This window comes from Trachinotus anak, unplaced genomic scaffold (genome assembly GCF_046630095.1).
Source record: "Trachinotus anak isolate AG129_WGS33_773 ecotype Australia unplaced genomic scaffold, CSIRO_AGI_Tana_v1 ptg000008l, whole genome shotgun sequence".
Classification (NCBI taxonomy): Eukaryota; Metazoa; Chordata; class Actinopteri; order Carangiformes; family Carangidae; genus Trachinotus; species Trachinotus anak.
The window spans coordinates 27537594-27559983 of NW_027273859.1; the positions used below are offsets into that span (position 1 = coordinate 27537594).

The 22390-nt window shown below is 39.8% G+C and overlaps 1 long non-coding RNA gene across 1 annotated transcript; it reads left to right on the forward strand.

The window, feature by feature from the left end:
- Nucleotides 1-3330: 3330 nt before the first annotated feature.
- LOC139623469 (uncharacterized) lies at nt 3331-21353 on the forward strand. Its single transcript, XR_011691515.1, has 6 exons — nt 3331-3763; nt 3871-3934; nt 5635-5687; nt 7651-7751; nt 8335-8450; nt 19985-21353. It is a non-coding gene; the product is annotated as an uncharacterized lncRNA (long non-coding RNA).
- The last annotated feature ends 1037 nt before the right edge of the window (nt 21354-22390 follow it).

Sequence of the window (22390 nt, forward strand, 5' to 3'; positions counted from 1 at the left end):
TGGTACAATGACAACTGCTTTCAACTTTATTATACTATATTAAATAAGGAAATAAGGTCATTTCCCATGTGGGCATTGATTATACACTACACCCAATCTTCAGTGTATGCCTATTGATTGCCAACACCCTGAAACTGAGCTGCAGCACAATGGCCAAGACCATTGACCATTAACAGGACAGGTTCCACTCAGAACAGGCCTCGCCATGGTCAACCAAAGAAGCTGAGTGCACGTGCTCAGCGTCATATCTAGAGGTTGTCTTTTGAAAATAGAAGTGTGAGTGCTGCCAGCATTGCTGCAGAGATTGAAGGGGTGGGGGGTCAGCCTGTCAGTGCTCAGACCATACCCCACACACTGCATCAAATTGGTCTGCATGGCTGTCGTCCCAGAAGGAAGCCTCTTCTAAAGATGATGCACAAGAAAGCCCGCAAACAGTTTGCTGAAGACAAGCAGACTAAGGACATGGATTACTGGAACCATGTCCTGTGGTCTGATGAGACCAAGATAAACTTATTTGGTTCAGATGGTGTCAAGTGTGTGCGGCGGCAACCAGGTGAGGAGCACAAAGACAAGTGTGTCTTGCCTACAGTCAAGCATGGTGGTGGGAGTGTCATGGTTTGGGGCTGCATGAGTGCTGCCGGCACTGGGGAGCGACAGTTCATTGAGGGAACCCTGAATGCCAACATGTACTGTGGCAGACTGAAGCAGAGCATGATTCCCCTCCCTTCAGAAACTGGGTCACAGGGCTGTATTCCAACATGATTACGACCCCAAACACACCTCCGAGATGACCACTGCCTTGCTAAAGAAACTGAGGGTAAAGGTGATGGACTGGCCAAGCATGTCTCCAGACTTAAACCCCATTGAGCATCTGTGGGGCATCCTCAAACAGAAGGTGGAGGAGTGCAAGGTCTCTAATATCCACCAGCTCTGGGATGTCGTCATGGAAGATCATTTCAGTGGCAACCTGTGAAGCTTTAGTGAACTCCATGCCCAAGAGAGTTAAGGCAGTGCTGGAAAATTATGGTGGCCACACAAAATATTGACACTTTGGGGACAACTTGGACATTTTCACTTTGGGGTGTACTCACTTTTGTTGCCAGTGGTTTAGACATTAATGGCTGTGTGTTGAATTATTTTGAGGGGACAGTGAATTTACACTGTTGTACAAGCTGTACACTGACGACTTTACATTGTATCAAAGTGTCATATCTTCAGTGTTGTCCCATGAAAAGATATAATAAAAATTTACAAAAATGTGAGGGTGCACTCGCTTTTGTGAGATGCTGTGTGTGTGTGTGTGTATGTATATATATATATATATATATATATATATATATATAGGCCAGATAATCATTTTCTTTTTGCTTTCACCAAGCCCTGAGAAAAATATCTGGCTCTTTAACTGCTAAATGCTGCATTATATTCACCAGCAAATTACTACCTTTGTTTCATGCTGGACCAGTAGTGTCCAGTCAGTTTTTTGTCAGTCAGTTATAATTTTTTACTTTTTTTCAATGAAACAATCACAAAAATGTGAGGGGTGCACTCACTTTTGTGAGATACTGTATGTATGTATGTGTGTATTCTACAGATGACCAGAAACATGAGTCTAAATAAAGGGCAAATGTTGCTCTGTATATGCTGGAGTAAATAAGTTGGCCAAGGTTGTATGTCAAGCAAGTCAGTGTTGTGTTCACAGCTGGTTTACACTGACCCCAAGTGGCTAAAAACAGTTATTGCAGGTTTAACAATTTATTTGCCCTGAAGTATGTCAATTGCAAAACGAAATAATTACATTATCAGCTATTCAAAAAGTGCAACAAATATGTTATATTTTACAAATTAATATTACTATAAATTTGATCAAACAGGACATGTTCTCAACTGTGTGGTTAAGTGGGAGGAACACTACATGAAGAAAGGTAGTCCAATGATTTTTTTTAAAAAAGCCACAAAATCAAGAATCTTAACATTTCTAGAGAGAAACTGTATTTATTGTCTTGAAAGTAAAGTATTTGAACAGGTAATAGACCTTACTGTACAGTAATCTTACATTTAGTGCTTGCTTTACGCTCTCAGATAAAGAGCAGCCATAGCACCACAGTAGAAAAAAAAGGCATATTTATACAGCAATCCCAGACACGCTAAATAACCAACACAAAATCATTATAACAAGCACAAATCATCCTTTGATTAGAGATGTGACCACATGCAAGTTGACCCTGGCTTCAACTGATCATATTGCACCAGGCTCATCTCTTTTTGAAGAGAATCATTTTTCATTGTGTAGAAGTTAAGCTTAGTGCAGTGTCAAGAGTTTGATGCCATCCAGTGGACATAATCATTTACAGAGCTGCAGAACAGTAATGCTTGGGAGACATAAACAACGATACACAAAGACATGCTCTTCAGACATAATTTAGTCACAAACAGTCATCAGCTCAAACCCTGTTTTAAGAATTCACATTTCTTATTCCTGCGCCTCCAAATAGTTTGGTCAGTATTTTTGAACATGCAGCTCTCTTCTCTAAAGTTAGAGACCAAAGTGAGAGCCTCAAAATGTGTGATATTCCATTATAATGAACAGGGGTTTTAAGGCCATAAAATGTTTATGTAATTTCTTGCACCAAAGTAGTGTTTCAAATCTTAAACTTTACATTTATTTTTTAATTTTTTTTTATTTTTATTTACTTTAATTTAAAATCTGGATGAGACCTGTGAGGAGGTGCACTGCACAGCTCCTGTAGATTATGGGGTTAGTGAGGGAACTCATTGAGTAACTTCAGCTGTACACAGTGACTTCAGGAGCCTGACTGATGAGCAAGTCTCCACTTCCAGAGTCTGTTCTTCTGCTGTATCAGTTCATCATGTGCACTCAGCAGCTCTTAATGTGGGGGATTCAATTAAAGAGCCACTTATGACATTTAATGGATATTTTAATGGAAAACACAACTGCTGATACTTTTTAATACCTGTTCACAGACGGTGACACAGTCTTCTCAGTGTCTTTGTGTCACTGATGTCATTTGTTCATAGTTTTTATTCACAATCTCTTTTTTTCTTTCTACCGATACAGATCTAATCAAACTTTAATTTCCCATGAAGGTTTATTTCATAGACTTATAAACTTTGGCTGGAATCGCAGTTTAGATCTTAATAACGTTCTGCATCCTGTTTCCGATCTGGTTTTATTCTGAAATTACTGACCGGAAATTGTGTTTCATATCCCTCCACCGCTTTAACGCTTCTTCCGGTTGTTTGTTTGCTCGCATGGATGTATTATAAGAACTTGGTCTTATATTATAAGAACTTGGTCTTATAATACATACATGTTTCCCGCCACAGTCCTGCTTCCTGTTTACAAACTGTCCCAACCAATCACAGGAGCTCCGCCCTCCTCTCCGCCGCTCGTCCCGGTGGTTCCGGTTCCGGTTCCGGTTCCGCTCAGGTAGAGGGTGGAGCTTGATGCTGAATGAACTGTTGTGATGAGTCGTAAACTGTTTGCTGCAGCTACGATTAAATGTCACTTTTACTGGCTGTTTTTATATTGGTCAGTTTTCATACTTTTATACTCACAGTATTAAAAGAGGTTTAAAAGGATGATCGATCTACTGTGGAGTCATTCTTTCACTGAAAGGGAAACTTTCCAATCTTTCCAGGACTCCTGTCAACAGTAGCTGCAGTGTCGCTGTGTGCAGCCTCCTTCTGTGGAGCAGATGGGAGCTTCCTGCTGAACTTGCACCTGACTGAGTTAATAATGGTCAGAGAAATTAATTTAAGTAAGACTTTACTCACTAATTGTTTTGTGAAGAGCTGCTTCAAACACCCTGGAAAGTGTATTTTATTTATAATTGCATGTTTTCATAGGGACGCCAGAGTCCACCTCAGCCCAGGACCACACCTCATGGTCCCTGACAACCAGCAGGAAACAGTAAGTGGTTGGCAGGACAACACCCCACACCTGTACAGACTCAAATTAGCGTCAAAAGCATTTTGAACTAGCAACGTGATGTTCACAAATAATTCCAAATGTGTTTGTGAATCAACCTTTTGTAAACTTGTGAATAAATCTGCAGGAGAAATGTAAGTTTGTACGTGTGAAGAAACTGTGCTTGTGTAGAAGAGATTAGTGTTTGTCTAAAAAACTGATTTAACATCTGAACAAACGACACTGGAGGTGAGTTCCCACAGAGACGCTGTGAAAGACGAGCTTTTGTTAACGTCTGTGAACAGATGCAGAGCAGAAAACTGTTTGAGAAACTTGGAGCTCAAATTTCCCACACAGTGTGGAACCCTGAAGTTACAAGTACAATTTTGACATTATTTTTACATTTGAATCTGATTGGACCCTGCTTTGTCACTGGACCGTCACTGTCCAATCAGATTGTTGTATAAAAATAGGGTCAAAATGCTACTTGTTACTTCAGGGTTACACACTGTGTGGGAACTTTGGGCGCCCAGGTTTACAGTTTTCTGCTCTGTATCTGTTTAGATTTTTGACAGAAGTCTTTCAGTGTCTTTGTGTTACTTCACCACTAATGTCATTTGTTCAGTTTTATTAACACAGTCTTGTTTTTCTTTTTACAAACACAAATCTCATTGCACTTTTCTATTGTTCGCTAATGAGACATAAAAAGCTGCACTTTGTATGAAATGAGACAAAACTAGAAAAAACATGTTCTTTATTAGACAGCAAGTAAACATAGTTTTACACCAAATAGACACCACAGACTAAATTATGTTCTAATTAGAAACCGAATATAAGATGTACTTTAACTGATATATATTGATGTAAGTAGTGATAGTTTCTACTCCCATATGTCACAAACATTAGGCTCTTGAAGTTTCCACAACATTGCATCTTTATTTCCCACTGTTAGACTCTTATAGACACTAATGAGACTCTTGTTAGACTTTCCTAGATCTTAATTTGTGAGACATTACAACAGAACTGTCTGGTAAATTAAAGTGAAATCCATCAGTTAAAACAACCAGAATATGATGATGGACTTTCACTTTAGTTTATGAGACAATTTTGTTGTAATGTGTCACAAATTATCCTCTAAGAGTCTAATAAGTCTAATTAGTGTCTAATAAGAGTCTAACAGTGGGAAATAAAGATGCAGTGTCCTGGCAGCTTCCATGGCCTATTGCTTGTGATGGATGGGAGTAGAAACCATCACTACCCACAACCTCCACAGGTCTGTGGACAACATCCAGGCAACAGTGGGGGTGATTTATCACTTTACTAACAAAAGCTCTACAAACTGTAAAATACCACTTAACAACTGAGCAGTTTAAGGTGTAACACAGCTGTTTTATGCTGAGAAATGTGGTGTGAACATATGTTAGTTTAGCAGCAGACATTTTTAAAAACAAACTCTATTAGCTGTAGCTACTATTTCATGTCACCTTTGCTGGTTGTGCTTGAACTAGTAAATTTACAACAGATATTTTCCATAATTTTGTACTTAAAGTATCTGCTAAATGAGGTTTAAATGGATGATTGCTACTTGTTTTATGTTACGTCCTTAGAATGCTTATAGAAGAAGAGCTCCTTAAGACGTCCTTGCTTGCCCTGAAATGGAAAATCATTTCATTTAATACAGTTACCATGATGTGTTTTCATAGGTATGGCAGAGCCCACCTCAGGCCTCATGGCCCCTCACAACCAGCAAGAAATGGTAAGTCATGCGCACGACTCCGCCCCACACGTATACGGGCTCAAATTAGTGTCGAAATGATTTGAGCTTGTGAAGTGATGTTTACAAATAATTCCAAAGTTTGTAGTTCTAACTCAACCTTTATAAACATGTAAAATAAAACTACATGAGAAATTCAAGTTTCTGCAGGTGGAAAAATTGTGCTTGTGTCAGAGATTTGTATTTGTTAAAGAACAGCCATGTGATTCAAAACTATGAACAAGTGATCAGTGTTGAGGTGAAACAAAGACGCTGTGAAGGAAGAACTGGTTTTGTCAACATCTGTGTACTGTTGCCACAAGCAACTTTTTTCACATGTATAAACTTGAATTTCTCTTGCGGATTTATTTTACAGGTTTGCAAAGGTTGATTTACAACTAAAAACATTGAAATTATTTGTAAACATACTTTACAAGCTCAAATCATTTTGATCCTAATTTGAGCCTATATGGTGTCGGGGAGTGCACAGGGCCGCCTGGGGGTCGGGCTGTCCAGCCTCGCCCCCAATGCTAATGCTATGCTAATGCTATGCTAATGCTAATGCTAATGCTAATGCTAATGCTAATGCTAATGCTAATGCTAACTTATTCTTCTAGCTAACCCCTATTGTTTCCTTTTGCCTCCATGCCTGCGACAGCCAGAGCCTCGCTCCCACATGCTAATGCTAAAGCTATGCTAACTCATGCTGCTAGCTAACCCCTATTGTTTCCTTTTGGCCCTGAACCGGTGACAGCCAGAGCCATGCCCCCCCATGCTAATGCTAATGCTAATGCTAATGCTAATGCTAATGCTAATGCTAATGCTAATGCTAATGCTAAAGCTATGCTAACTTATGCTTATGATGCTTATGTGTTTTTCTTTGCTGTCAGACCTGTTGTCTTCATTTTTCTATGTCTATATTATTGGATGTGAATTTGAACAAACAAAATACAGAAAAGCACATAACAACATACAGCTCAGTCAGCTCCCTCTGCAGCTCCTCCTTGATCCCTGACCTAAATGCACTCTTGGTCTCACTCAGCAAGATCTTTAGATCTGAAATCTATTTCAAATACTAAAACGTGTGAAACAATATAAGGTAGATGTGTGTTTGATCACTTCTAATGGTGACTGCACATACAGCAAACTTGTTCAACAGTCACTGTGTTGACAGTTGTTTGACTGATAAAGTTTAAGACCACGTCCACACAGTGAGCCCACAGGAGTCAGGCTCCTCCCTGACCTGCAGGTCTGTGGGGACCTCTAGTGACAGGACTGAAGTACTGCTCTGTATCGGAAGCGTCCTCAACACTAAGTCAGCTCATCATTTAACTTTACCATTTAAACATGCATTTTCTTGGAGACCATGTACTTAAATGTTAAACCATAGAATTTGAATAGATTTGTTAGGTGTGTGTGTGTTTGCAGATTGTTGCGGTTAAAGATGAGTAAATTTGTGCCCAGATCATGGTAACTACTATCAGTTTTAATACGATTTTTCAAAATATTAAGATGTGTGTGATTTCCTTTTTTTCCAGGTTAACCACAGACTCAGTCCAAACTAACTGGGCCTCCTTTAAAGTAAAGAAAAGTCTCTGCAGCAAATCTGTTGGAATATCATGTTCAAAACCCTCTGACTTTCACTCTAACCTGGCCTGTGGTCAGAAAGTCTTTTTTGCTTAGGAAGGTTCCTAAATGAGTGAAATGACCTGGAAGTATTTAAGTGGCAGCCATGATAAGAGCTGGTCAAATTCTCTAAATCTGGGGTTTTGGATTTGGAGCATTTCCGTACTTTACTGTTACCAAATGTCAATAACTCCAATAATGACAATGTTTACCCATAAAAACCCATCTTCATTTTACACTTTTATACTCCAAGTGTTTTTCATTTGCACATTCTTCCAACATAAGTGTTAACATTTTGAGCAAAGTAAGTAACCCTTTTTTTTTGCTTTGCTTTCAACAGTCACTTAGCCTGAAGGTAATGAGAAACAGGAAATGAAAGAAAAGCGAGGTCAGCAGGACTATCTCAACAAAGAGGGGGACGGAAGAGCAGAAAACCTGGAGGTGAAAGGCTGAACACACACACCAGCCACATTTCTCCATCTGCGTACCTAACTTCCCACTGGCTACAGTCTCATGTTGCAGCAGAGCCCTCTGGTGGACAAATGATGAACAAATCTCCAGTGATATCCAATGTGTTCTCTTTTCATAAACTCCTGTATTAATAATCTACCTCACAAGCTGCTGAATCAGTTTCAGATTAGCCAGTTAATACTTTTTTTCTTTAATTTTTTCTGCAGCACTCACTGTTGTGAAAGGGTGTAAGACACTGTAGTTAAAGCCAGTTTGAAACCCACCTTCACATTTGTGAAAACTTTGTTTTATGAAAGCACGAAAGGGCAGCTTCACTGGTTTTTGACCTCCAGACCACATTGGACCAAGTTCAGATCAAAACCCACTGCACTTAAACTGGTCCAATCTGGACTAGATAAACCCAGAGCAGCTCAAGGCTTCTTAAAACACAGTTTCAGATTTGTGAAACTTTTATTCTATTTGTGAAAATGGAAAAAGGTTTTTCACATTCAGACAACATCTGAGCGGGTCAGGAATAGATTATAGAGATATATTTATGTGTCTGTCCATTAAGGAGGCCATCATAACCGGAAGTGGATGCTGAGCAACAGACCATGGTGGATGTGACGAGTCAGCAGCAACGTCAGGAGTCTGTAGGGTGAATCAGTGAATCTGTGGCAGATGCAGGAGGTAAGAGAGGAGAAACCAAAAACACTCAGAGAAATGTTTGTCTGACACAAGTTCAAATCTGCAGTTAATCCAAATTAAACCTTTGTAGTTGCTACAGAAGATGTTTAAAATAACCGTAGCATGTTACAAGCTGTCGTCCTTGCATTGATCGCTGCAGTGTGTGCAGAACGGACAGAATGATTTTTGGACATTTTCCAACTTTATGTATTGGATGTTGAAAAACGAATCTGCAACAGGTCAGCAAGGCCAGTTTCCAGTTGGGCACCATGAATCAGTAGCAGTAAGACCAGACTGAGTGGGAAAGCCCTTTAAACCTTGTTGTTCTAGAGATTCTCCGACCCAGTCGTCCAGCCGGATCTGACCCTTGTCAGTGTCTCCTGGGTCTTTACACCTTCCCTTTTCTCCTGCATTCACTGTGTTGACTGTGAGAACCGACTCTTCACTTACCATCGTATACATCCCAGACTGTGACGTGTGCCGTTGTTATGACATAATCAACATAATTCACTTGATCTGTTAAGTGCTCAAAACAAGGATCCACTGACAAGTAATGAAATCAGAAGAGCCTGGGAAAGTGTTATAGGAATTGACTGTTGCATCTCTGCATTTGTGTTAGAGCAGTGGTTCTCAACCTTTTCCAACTCAAGGCCGACTTGAAAATCTCAAAAGCTGGCGGCACTCATCCGACCTCATAACAACTGGAAGGCCAAATAATGCCTTCCCACAGCACTTTTTATTTTAATGATAATGACTGAAGTGGCAGCAACTTAGATTCAGCTGTTTGTAGTGTTGCTGCTTTCATTAAAATACATCTGAAGTAAGTTTGGGAGTAAAGCCCTCCCCACCCCCCACGCTAATGCTAGCTAGGCCTTGTTAATGCAATTTCTTCGTAATGCCTATAGGGAATTTCTTCAAATTAGACAACATTCACCTGGACTCAGTGATGTGCATTCTATAGGAATTTTCCTCACAGTAGGTAAAAACATTCACGTGGACTCAAGGACAAAATGGTGTCTAAAGGTCAAAGGTCAAGGTCACAGTGACCTCAGTTAGGGTAACCACAAGCCTAAAGTGCATCCTTCAGGTCTCTGTGTTCCCTCTAACTCCTAGCTTGTGTTCCAGTGGGTGGTGAGAGTCAAAGAGCAGGTACTGGTCTCTGTGAGTGGATTTCCTGTATATTTGAATATGCAGTTTAAGAAAAGGCAAACTGTTTTTTCTGACATCCTCTTGTGTAAACTTGCTGTTTCTGTCCACTGAGTCGATGTGTTCTGTAAAGGCTTGCACTTCTTGGGTTTCAATTTTGACCCTTGTGTTTTTCACATATCTCAACCAGTGGCTTGTTGCTATTTTTTCTCTGACAGAGTTCAGGGCTCTGCTTTTTATGCAGTCAATGTAGAGGTTTAACGCAATGGGAGATACTGGGGAGCCCATGGCAGTGCCATGTTTCAAATGGAAAAATATTAAGATAAAAGAAATCTGAACATACTAACAGTGAATTTGTAAATATGACACAAAGGCAGCAAGGGTTTATAAGGCTGAAAGAAAGAAAATATTTTTAGTCTTGATTGATCTGTTTATTATTTAATTTTAATTTTTTTCAATAAATCATTTTAAGTCTTTAAAACGTCATGATATTGTGAAAAATGCACACAGTGACATCTCCTAAATTGCTGTAGTTTATTATTCTATTATAGTTTATTATTGTCCTTCAGGAAATTTGTCAGGACTCACTAGAATTCCTAAAATATGATGTTAGTAAAAAGTGTTTGCTTGAGGCAGTTTAAGGCACGGTACACATGCAGGTATGTGATCAGGATGGTGCCACCAACACGTCATTTTGAGCCATGAAAAACCCTGTGATGAGCAATAAGTGCTACCTGAAATAGTGCAAAGTGTAGTGATACCTCTACCTCCCCCCTAGGGGACAGTAGCGCTGTGTGAACTGAATCCATACTCAACAGCAGGCTGGACATGAACACATTCATTTAACAAATGTACTTTTAAAGAGTAAGAACATCTGTGTTACATCTGACACCGGACTTACATTCAGGCACACAAATGCCACAGCATGTCTGTACTTCTCCAGCTGACAGGAAGTCTTCGTGTTTTCTTCTATCAGCAGTCATGCGTCACCCTCAGCTGGTTTAATGTTTAGTTCAGACCATCACTGTCACATTCAGTGCGCTCAGACAGCAGCATGAGCTACAACACAAATGATTATATAAGTATGTACTACATTTTACAACAGAAGGTAAACAATCCTTCAGTAAAAGTATTAAGTATCATGTAGCCTCAGTGAGTGCGTGTCCTGTGACTGATATTGTCATATATTATATTATAAGATTATTGTTGCTGATGCATCAGTGTGTAAGCAGCTTTATGGCTGCAGGTGCTCATAGTGGCGCATCTCCAACCTAGGGTTTGGGGCCCTCCAAGGGCCCACAAGATAATTCTGAGGGGTTTTAAGTTGATTATTGGGGGAGGAAAAAAAATTCTGATGCACAAATCACAAAAGTTTTTATATTTCAAACTGTCCTTTAATATATTATTTTTAAATTTGTGAAATATTGGATATTTGAACAGTTATCAATGTGAAACCATTTAAAAAATTTAGAGAGGAAATAACCGAATACTGTATCTGGCTTTGAAGGAGTTTCAGTTCTTTTCTGTGTGAGAACTCAACCCCTCATCCAGCTAGTGTACAATTTTAAAGCAAGCAAAATGAGGGGAAATATCAATATATCTCCCTAATTAGAAGTAAAATATTCTGACAGACAGTGAGGGATGAGTACAGAGAACCTCTTAATACCTATCACCAGATTCTTCCTCCATCCTGCATGACTCTCCTGTAACATCCCTGCTTCTGCTGACACTCTGCTGCTGGCTCAGTTAGCCCCCCTGTAAAGCAGTGAGATGGGGGTGAGAGAGAGAGGGGCAAAGCCTGGGGCGAGTCAGGGGTCTTGAGTCTGCTTCTCGGTCTTTCTCCACCAGCCTTAGGTTGCAGGCAGCCAGTGCCTGAGGCAGCACCTTGGATTATTCTCTTAATGACGTCTCTGCTTGTACTGCGGTCCTCCTCCCTGATCTGAGTGCCAGATCTCTCCACTGGTGCACAAGGTCCCACTGGTTAATCAGAAAACCACTTGAAAGGGCAATGAGTAGGACTTTAGCAGAAAACAGTGACCCCACAAAGCTGCTGGGAGCTGATCACTGCTAATAGTGATCCAGAAAAAACTGCATTTGCACAAAACACCTTCAGTAAAGATACTCCTGAAAAATTAAGGTTCCCCTAAAATAAAAATGGTTCCACAAAACACCCTTAGGGTTTTAAGTTTTTAAGGTTTTCTCCTTATCTTGGTTTTACACTTAAGGAATCACTTAAAGTTAGTTATACTATTGCACAAAAGACCGTAGCAACCAAACCAAGGAAAAAAAACTAAAGGTACTTCTGACTCTGTCTTAACTGCAACATGACCAAGTTTATGGTGATAAATGAAGAAAATGAATACATCCCAAGAAGAGAGGGAGAAGCCGATGAATGCCCTTAACTATGAGGAATTGATTCTACTTTACAGATTTGACCTTCAGTTGATTTATGATTTGTCCGACCATCTGAGTTGGATCACTCTGTTTTCTGCAGCTGTGCTCTTCCAGCTCCTTCATTATTAATGGCTGATCTAGTGTTTCACGCCATGGATCTTGCCTTGTCAGTTATAGTCGAGGTGTTTCATGTCCACAGATCAGCAGAACGCCAAGTCAATCACAGAGTTTAAACACTCTTAGCTGCCGTCTGCTGAACAATGAAGTTCCTGTCAAAACAACAGGAGAGATAGCAGTGCAGTCCTTTAATGTTGGCGGCTTCCCAAAATTGATAACAGGTATTACAAGTAAATGCCATCAAACAGTCTCCATGGCAACAGTTTTTAATTGTACCACTGTAGAATCTCCATCGCTGCTGTAAATTACTTTTTAAATTAAATGTAAATTGTTTTGTGCAACACCCTTAAGTAACTCCCTCAGCTAAATCTTCATTAACCTTAAGTGTTATACTTAAGTAGAAAACTTAAGGTGTTTTTTGTAACTGGCCCCTGGCTCTTAAACGCGTCACTGGGCAGATAGTGTACAGTGAGTTAGTCAGAGCTGCGTAGCTAATAACAATTGCCTGATGTTGCTGGAAACTCGGTTATGTAGTTTGAGGGCTGAAAATCCAAATTAGTGATATAAGGGCCACGAAAAGATGATGTGAAGACTAGCGGTAGACTGCAGAGTTGGGTAATAAATGTCTGTAGGTTTGTCACTATGAGCAACCCCTTTCAATTAACACATCATCATTTGATTCATTCACAGTATAGATATGTTTAAAGGAGCAGCTTTAAGTTTAAGGCATGTTGAATGAATTCGGTGAATGATGTTTTTAACACTATTTAATAAACCCTCTAACCTAAAACTCAACCGAGATTGAAATTCTCACTCTATCAAGTCTATGATGCCCCAGTTCTGCCCTGGACTGTAGGGTTTATATTTTACACTGTTTTCTAGCAAGGAGATAATTTGTCCTTGCAGGCTTTTCATTCCAGCTTTTATTTTGTCCCTTGTTAGTCACATTACAATCAAGCAAACCAATCAGGGCAGCACAAAGCTGGCTAGTTGAAGCCAGTGGCTGACATAAAAGCCTCCTTTTAGTCTTTCCAAAAGACATATTTAATAAGCTAGATGGCATTCACTGTGTGCAAACGTAGCCTAGCAACTAAGAGCTGCCAATAACCTCACAGAGGTGTTTGTGAACAAAGGACAGGCGAGTCAAATCACCACTCGCACAGAAAACTCACATACAGAACTTTCAAAAGGTGCCGTTTTACAGCATCCTCAGTGTAAATGAGTGAAATGCTTTAGTGCTTAATTCTGAAATATATTTTTTGTTTTCTTGGAGGAAATACCTGAAGAGTCCTCAAAATTAATAAAAACTGAAACTCAACATAGAAAAACTTAGAAAGACTGATAAAGTTTCCGATATTTTTAGAATGTAATCAGGCTGATTTCAACGGCTTAGCTGTGAGTATAAGTATCTCTTTTCTATACATGATTTAAGACATCATTTAATTTGGTACAAGTTAAAAAAAAAAAGGTTTCTTCAAAAGTCATTTTAGTCAGAATTAAGTTAGTTGTGTTGAGTTTAAAAGTTGATGATTTCCTTGCAAGTAAATATTCATTTATTATTCAATCGGAAACATACATTGAAAAATATGCTTACCTTGACAAAGAGAAAAAATACAAAGTTAATGACATGCAGTGGTCTGATAACAGAAACGACATAAACTGCTACTTTCACATGGGAATCGAACACCGCTCCCCTGTGTCATATTCCTGTGTTTTATTGACCTATCCATCCACCCCAACCTCCTCCTGACGAGGACTTTGTTGCACTATAAACTACATCGCTGCACTTTTCCCTTTGCTCCTGTCATCATAACTACAACCACTAGATGTCACTTAACAACACAATGTACCTGGGTCAAAGTGACCTGCTGTACAGACGACCTATGGGCCTGTTTCTTACAGAAGACCAGTCTCCATTTACCACAACTTTTTACAGTGTGCTCAAACTGTAATGTGACTGTGGCTGGAAATTTCAAGCATCACCAGAATTAAATGCAGGAAATGTGAATGAGACAATTATTTCCTGTCCTCTCAGCAACTGATGTCAAGTTGCCATTGAGCAAGGCATCCATACCAATAATGTTCCACTGGTTCTCAAGTGTCTCAAGTGTGAATGTGTTGAGTAAATTAATGGTTTTAGTAAAGTTGGAAAATAACTATTGGCATTATTTAGAGAGATAAGACGTGGTTGTGTGCTGATCCTCTCATCAAATGTTGTAAGATGTGTAAGATGATCAATGAACAAAACATCCCATAAGTAAATATTGAAAGGAATAAAGGAGAGCCTGCACCACCAGAAATTATCATTCAGACTACAGGATCTTTTGATTCCGTGTTCACACAGCTCTCTCATTGATTGTAGCAGTTTGCCCTGAAAATACCCTTTCATGGCAAAAGGAGCTTAACTGTGTTGAGAGGCTGTGCTGCATGTTTACCTCCAGTTTTACATGGCAGCTGGCAGGGAGCAAAAATAATCCCCAACTCATTCAACATATAGTGGTAGTGGCAGACAGGAGAACAGCATGGTTTTTAAGTGCTCCTTTGTGATGTTCAAATCACACTCTTGTTTTTTGCTGTGGTTGCTTTGCACACAAGAGCAGGGACACAAAGAAAGTGTGATATTACATATTTGTTTTTTGTTTTTTTTTTTTAGCTTGTCCAGATGTGTGGAGCCACCATATGTCTGGGAAATAAGATTGAATTAAGCTGCAGTCTGGAGGTAGGAGTTAAGCCATGAAAGCCTCACTATTGGAGATGACTTTAATGCCACTCTTTGATAATCAAAATCACTAAAACTGTTTAAATTACCAAACAATACCACAAAATTACCAAGGACCAATATATCAAATAACCACCAGTAATATCACATACTACCCAAATTTTCTATCACTGACCACAAAACCACCAGTCCTAACACATCAGATACTACAAAACACAATAAACCACCAATTAACACTACCAAATACACCAGTGGAGGGTCCCAAAAAGTGACCAGAGGGCTCCACAATAGCGCATCCGAAAATTGTTATAAACCACCAAGCTTAGAGCTCCAGAGGAAGCTTTACAAAACAAATAGCATCTACTGCCACAGTATCATTCCCACAAAAATCACAGGCCACATCATCAGCATCAATGCAGGCCACTGAAAAAAAACAGACTTGTACTTTACAGGATGACGGATATAAAGAAAACCTCCCAAAAAAGATCAGAAACCACCAAACTACCTCAGGAAAAGTAGTAGACGGGATTTCCTTGCCCACTGCCCTTTCAGTGGTTTTTGACATCACATCAAAAGCTATTACCCTGGAGAGACACCCAGGTGGAAGCCCATCTGTCGAGGAGCCATCTCTGTGATAACACATCACTCTTAGTCTCTCATTTCCCCCTCCTCATCCCATCCTCCTGACCCCTCTTTCCCTCCTTTCCTGTCCTCCTCGTGCCATCCCCATCTGAGCGTTCACATCCCATTATTGAGACATTACTGAGTCTGGGATATTGTTGTTGCCAGACTGTGGACTCCCCTCCCTCCCACAACCCAACGCTCCCTTCCCCAGACATGAGCCCTGATACCTTAATCAGTTTTGACAGGAGAAGTGGCTGCCATCACAACCCCTGCTGTCTGGATTTGCAGCTCATCACCCTGACTTAATAAAGTCTGTCAGATGTAAGAGGCCTGCTGACGGTGCCACCTCCCTTCAAAGACCCCGTTATGACCATAGTTCATTACATACACTGGGAAACAGGGTTAACTTGGGACATGTTCACACTGATGTGAAAACATTTAAAAATGGCTTTGAGTAAAAGTTTTTCTATCCACACCAGTTTCCAGGGTAAGAGGCTGTGGTCGATACAAACTCTGAAACTATATCATCAGTCATTAATCCATTGTATCCCAGCATGCATTAGGTGATAGATGGGATACACCCAGTGCAGATTGCCACTCTATAACTGGTCCTGGATAAACCCACAACAAGTTGTTATTTCAATCAGGAGAGACTAATAAGAGGAACAAAACAGTATGAGAAATTTTGAGGAATAGACTTTGGCACTTAGACTCAGCAGGAAGTGAATCACCATGGACAGCAGTCCATAGGTTTGAGGTCCTTCCAATTAGAGGAACCTTCCTCCAGAGTCTAGACACTGGTGGTGGTGATGAGGAATAGAGCTCGAGGATGTGATGGCTTCATGAGAGGGAAACTTCTGACCGAATGATTTGATTGGAGATGGTCAGGCATCCACGGTCGAGGTGGTGAAGGGGTGGAGGTGGGTCACAAAATGTTTACAGCTGAATGACAGCAGAGAGAGAAAACACTTTTAGAGTTTGTCAGCTTACTAGTGGTTGGCTAAAGGACAGCGTGTCAAGTTGTGATTGGATGAAGATGAGAATGAGCTGGTGGACCTTAGAGATAAATAATTTAGATTAATTTAAATGTGTGTCATATTTTTGTAAATCTGTAAGTCCTAATCAACTAACAGCAGGAAATGGAAATGGAGGAGCTAAATAACGTTTCCCACGGTGAAGATGGTAGCCTGAGTCCAAGGGACAGCTGCAGGGGAAAGGAGGGAGGTCTGGAGACAAAATGCCAAACCAAACTGAAAATTAAATAATGTGGAGTCAGGATTGTAAAAGCCCTGGACAAACCTTGTGAGCCCCTTCCTGTTTAGCTAGATGCTGCGTAGCAATGGAAAAAGACACCATGCAGATGCTTTTTTATTGGTCTCGTTTACATTATAAATCTACTTGTGACTTATTGCATCTAATTTGGAAAGTAGGGCAGAATGATCCACTAGCATCCGGAGAAGCCTTTGCCATGATGTATTTGGTCTAGAAATGCATACTTGACAACCCAGCTGTCAAACAGGCAGGACTTTGTGGGAAAAAAAAAAGAAACTGAGAAGGTCAAAGAAAGTCCTGACAGACTAAGTTTAAACATCTTGCTGTGATGCAACAGTGCTAACCTATTAGTGTCACTCAAAAATAATACAAACTATTCAGCTTCTCTTCAGTCAGTAGCTTTATCAGATCACGTCTCAGAGGGGATGAATACTTGATCATTAAAAGATATATTGGGGAACTGCAACCGAAAAACAGAAAGCCCATCTCTACTTGCAAAGGTCGCTTGAGGAGTAGAAGAGCTCAAGGTGATTTTTCAGTTGCAGCAGTTCTGCTGAGAGGTGATGAGATGAGAGGTGACATGTACTAATACAGATATATTACTCAGGGTACTGTCATCATTAGCACCATTAGTGACTGAAGTGATGATCTGAGGTGTTACCTTGGGAAACTAAAGCAACATTTCACTTTGGTGGTACAGTTTTACTTTCTGACACACAATCTTCGAGCAGTTTGGACGAAGGCAATCTCTGATATGAACCGTGAAACCGTTTTTATCACCAGCACTCAGGCCTTTTTCCCTCCCAGCACCCGGTGTTGGTAATTACAAGCCAGCAATATGAATCCTGTATATCACCCTGCAGAAAGAATGAAATTAACTACTACCTTAGATTGCAATGTTTGTTTGTCTGTTGTGAAAATAACTTTTCAAAATTGGTTTGAATGAGAAAACTGAGATGATGATCCTTCTGGGCAGCACTTTCATTTGGCAGCGTATTCAGTTTATTGGAAAAAGCTTTAGGATATGTGGTAAATGTTGAGTCTTACTATATAATGTCAACACTGCAATGCAAAACTTAGGGAAAGTTAAAAAAGAGTGGTCATGATTCATTTCAGTGAGAGGGCTGACATTTAAAGAATGCAAGGTTGTCCGGAAAACAGATTCAACAAACAAGATCAATCCGACTCATCTGTTGTTGTAAGGTATGGGGACATCAACCAGTAACGTACTGTGCTGGCTAATCAAGTACATAATTAAGTTTAGCATTAAAACTTGGCTGTGGGAAACAACCTGTTATTTGTATAATTTTTCCTCTTTAGCTCTTTTTTGCTATGTAGCAATCGCAAAACTTACAAATGGCTCCTTTAATTATGATTGTATTTGATTATTTTCTTTAATCAAAGCAAAAAAAAGTGAATATAGTCAGGTAGAAAATTGGCACAGCATGTGGATGTGTGCATATAAATGTTTATGCACTGAAATAAACCTACTTATATTTGGGTTTTACAATAGAGAGAAAAGCATTAGCATTAGCATTAGCATTAGCTCACCCAGCAGAATCCTCTGAGTTTCTTGCAGAGCCAAATCTAACTGTATCTCCATGTGCTATAAATGGTCATTTTCATTGATGCCTCTCACTGAAATTACTAATTGAAGATCTCTGACTAAAAAAACTAAAGCTTGTTCATTTGCATACAATTTGGAACAAATGAGAAAACGTGCTCCTCTTCCTCGACAACCACTTCTGATCTGAAAAATGATGGAGTCGCTTTTGGGAAATCTGCTTTGAATTTGAAACAGCACTGTCAAAAAAAGAAATGTTATGCTCAGTAAATGGGCACAGAAAATATAAAAATTCACTCCATTATGCAAATATGACTAATATTAATTGATCGTTTCCTCCTATATGTCACTCACAAACTCACGTCTGTCTAAACTGCTCCTCTGTATTTCTGTCTGCTCTTTAATCTCCTCATTTGTGCTCTGGTCATGTGTCGGTACCCAGCAGTGGTCTGACACGGGGCGAACCTTTAATTCCATATCGTGTCACTTTGTAATATGAAACGTCAGAGCTGTCGATTTGTAATTATAAATCCCCAGCATTAATCAGAGACTCTGGAAGTGAGAAACTGAATGAAAAACTTTATCAGAGAGAGAATAAGGACCAGTAATTAAACCATCAGAACAGTCCTGATGAGGAGTTTTCTTACAAAGGCCACACAGACATGAGAGTAGCATCAACCTTCTCATCTAAATCTTAGGACCAAGGTCAGTGCCTAGCTCCCTATAACCCTAACCCTAACTATTCCTTTAAGACCATAAAGAAACCGTAAATTGTCAATAACATAACAAGGTTGAGCATCTTTTTGAAGTGACTCCACTCACCCGCTCAATGATAAGATAGAATTTGGGAATATATTACTGCCTTTAAATGAAGAAGTAATGTAATATTTAAATGAGAGACTAACATCTCCCTCACAGTCCAGAATATAACAGCAGCAACAACAACTACACTAACTATTCCAACAACAAATGTAACTACAATGTTTACAGTCTATTTGTATATGAATGTAAAAGTTATTTTACAGTTTTTTTTCTGCTCATCCTGCAACTAAAAAGACATCTAGAGAGAGGGAGCCTTGTCCCTGCTGCGGCAGCTGTCCAACCTGTATTTACAATCTGCTGAGTTTACAGTTCGCCCGGTGCAGAAGATATTATTGATGTGTCAATCTGCGAAGCAGCAGTGGAGGATTGGCGGTGGAGGTCAATTCCATTACACCTGGCTTGTGTAGTGTCAACATGCCTCAGCCTGAGGCACACACTCTGAGAGATTGTTTGGCGTTGAGATGAGAAAGGCTTGTTCTTTTGATCAGAACTCGCCGGCCTGCAGAGAGATTGAGCTCATCGCTCCGACCCGCATCCAGCTTCATGGAAGAGTGGACACAGCTCAGATATTAGGTCGGACTTCAGTGACTCTTGAGCTTGTAAAGGACAGTGTTTGTCATCGCCATCCTACTTTACATCCAAGCAGTCCATGTAGTCACATCTAGGTTGTCCTCTGTTCGGCCATGTTTTTACATCACAGGACTTAAAGCCAGGATCTGAATTTGAACCATATTTGCTTTCTGTTCAGTGTTTTTGTGCCGGTTTACATTTTCTTTAAAAGTCAGTTCACCTCAACAAATCCTGCATGTTAGAGCAATGCTATGTTTAAAATTTTCCTTTGATAAAGTCAAATACACGAATCTCTTCTCTTTTCTGCAGAATAAAAGCATGAAATTGGACGTCGGCTCATCTGAACCCACACATCTGGACCCAGTCTGTGTCTCAGAATTACCCTGAAGGCCTGCGGTGTGGGTCAGGAGGAAATAGAGGAGGTAATGAGCCTTTACTTTAAACCCGATTACCCAGGAGTCTTTGCTGTGACCCAACCCAGCCGTGCTTGGCTGGCGTACAGTTTGGTCAAATGGAGAATGAGAGATGAGCTATTCCCCTCATTTGACGGTTAAAACAACTGCTCTGGGGAGATGGAAATCACTAATTTGGCATGAAAATGAAGTTAATGAGATAAAATGTTCAGTATTCTGAAGAGCCTATTTTATGATCTGTATAGGGCGGATTTAATGACTGTGTTCTGTGATGTGTGAGCGAAACAGAGAGGGACAGAGAACAAAATATGAATATCAGTAATATAACTGGTGATGTTGGCAAATACAGTGTTTTATTATTAGAAATATAAAATATGTGTTTTAACAATTTCTCTTCATTCTCCAGCCTAAAATACAGTAGAATTTACATATTCTCTGTGATGACTCTGCTGAAACTCAGCCATATCTTGCTATTATCTTACATCTGTAAACTCTGTCATTGCCAGATGGTGATGCACACACACTTGATGTTAGCACTGCTACTGTTTCCTGATGTCAAGTGCCAGTACACTGGCTTACTGGCTGTTTTTATGTGATTGGCGATAAAGCTTTGTGTGCCCTACATAGTCTGTGTTTATCCAGAGGTGGCCAGTGCAGATGATCCTGCAGACAGTTCTACATTCAGCGTTACAGTCAAAGCCTTTAATTTTCTTTGAGGCGTCTACAAACCATGGGAAGTTAACTCCATCTAACTAATTCCTTCCTAAACACCAATATACAAAATAGCAAAAAAGCAGAGTTAAAGACTGTTGTCTTACTTCATAAACACTCATAAACACTGCATTTTTTATATTATACAGTATGATATGCAGGGTTTCCTGCAGCAGGTTATAACTTAGGTGGGCTGCCTCACCTGAAATAAGGTCTGTCTTCAGTAACGTCAGAAAACGGCCAGCTGTGCTAAATGTGAGGCATGTGAGTCAGGCAAAACCGCTCTTCAGAAACCTATAGGTGACATCACAGGGGCTACGTCCAATTTGATATACAATCAGTGATCTCTACTCATAGACTGTTCATAAAAATCTCCACAGATAACTTCTACCAGGAAAAGAAATAATTAGAGAAACCTTAGGGATAGCAGGAACAGAGGAGGGGTCCCTGGATTTCACCAGCAGCACTTCCCCTGCAGAATACAGCTCACGTCTATAGGCTCATGGACGGACTGTTCCTATGTGTTATCTCATAGATGACTGTGAGCTGCAGGAAGATTGACCTGTGCTGGTTGTGAAACGTTATTGGTAAAAATTTGTGTGTGTGTCTGTGAGAGAGTGCGCACTTGTGTGTGTTTTAAGTAGACCGGGACCGTCAGCTCTCCTCAATCATGATTTGTTGAATAAATACAGTTGGGATGTACAGAGATTAAATCTGATTTGTGACATAAAGTGAAGTGTCCATAATCCCTGTAATAAACATGGTTTTAATTCAGAAACCATCGACTCATATTTCCCTGAAAATGCTTTCTACTGATGTGCACGCACTCGGTATAGGATCCTGAGATCATGTTAGAGCTCCTGTTCAGGACTTCACATTTCAGCCAATCAACACTAAAATTAGAAAGTGTCTCCACAAATCTTAAAAACAAAATGAACATTGTATTGAAGTGATTACGTTAATTTGAGCAATGATAAGTATATTGTAGATCAGGGCCGGAGTGGGACTCATTTTCAGGCCTCAGACCAGCTCACTTTAGTCCACAACCTGTTATACTGGAGATACAGATAGTTATAGCTTTAGTCTGTTACTCATAATGTATTTTTCTAGAATATCATCATAATTTCCAGTTCAGTGCAAATAAATGTAGCTTTACGACTTCAGTTATCTTTATATTCAGCACCAGTTAAAAGCTTGGAGACGTGTTTAAATATTTATGTACACACACATCAACTTCTTGACCTTCACTAATCCGCGATCTTGTTTTTAACTTTTAACATTTAACATTTTACTGCTTCAGCCACTAAAGCTTTCTCTGCTCCCACTTCTCTGCTTCTTTTCACCATCTACTCTTATATGTATATTTCTACTTTAAGTATGTTTTTTTATTCTTTGTGTACCTTTCTGTGCCAATTCAAAGACAAATTTCCATTTCCATGTGATAAATAACATTCTCTTCATTCTGATTCTTGTTTTCTCTGTTACCTTTCCCCTTCTTGATGTCTTTTCGTCTCCTTTCCTCGTTTCCTCTCATCCCTTCTCTTTTCCTCTCCTCTTCTCTAGCTGTTTCGTTTTCTCTCCCAGAAGTGGG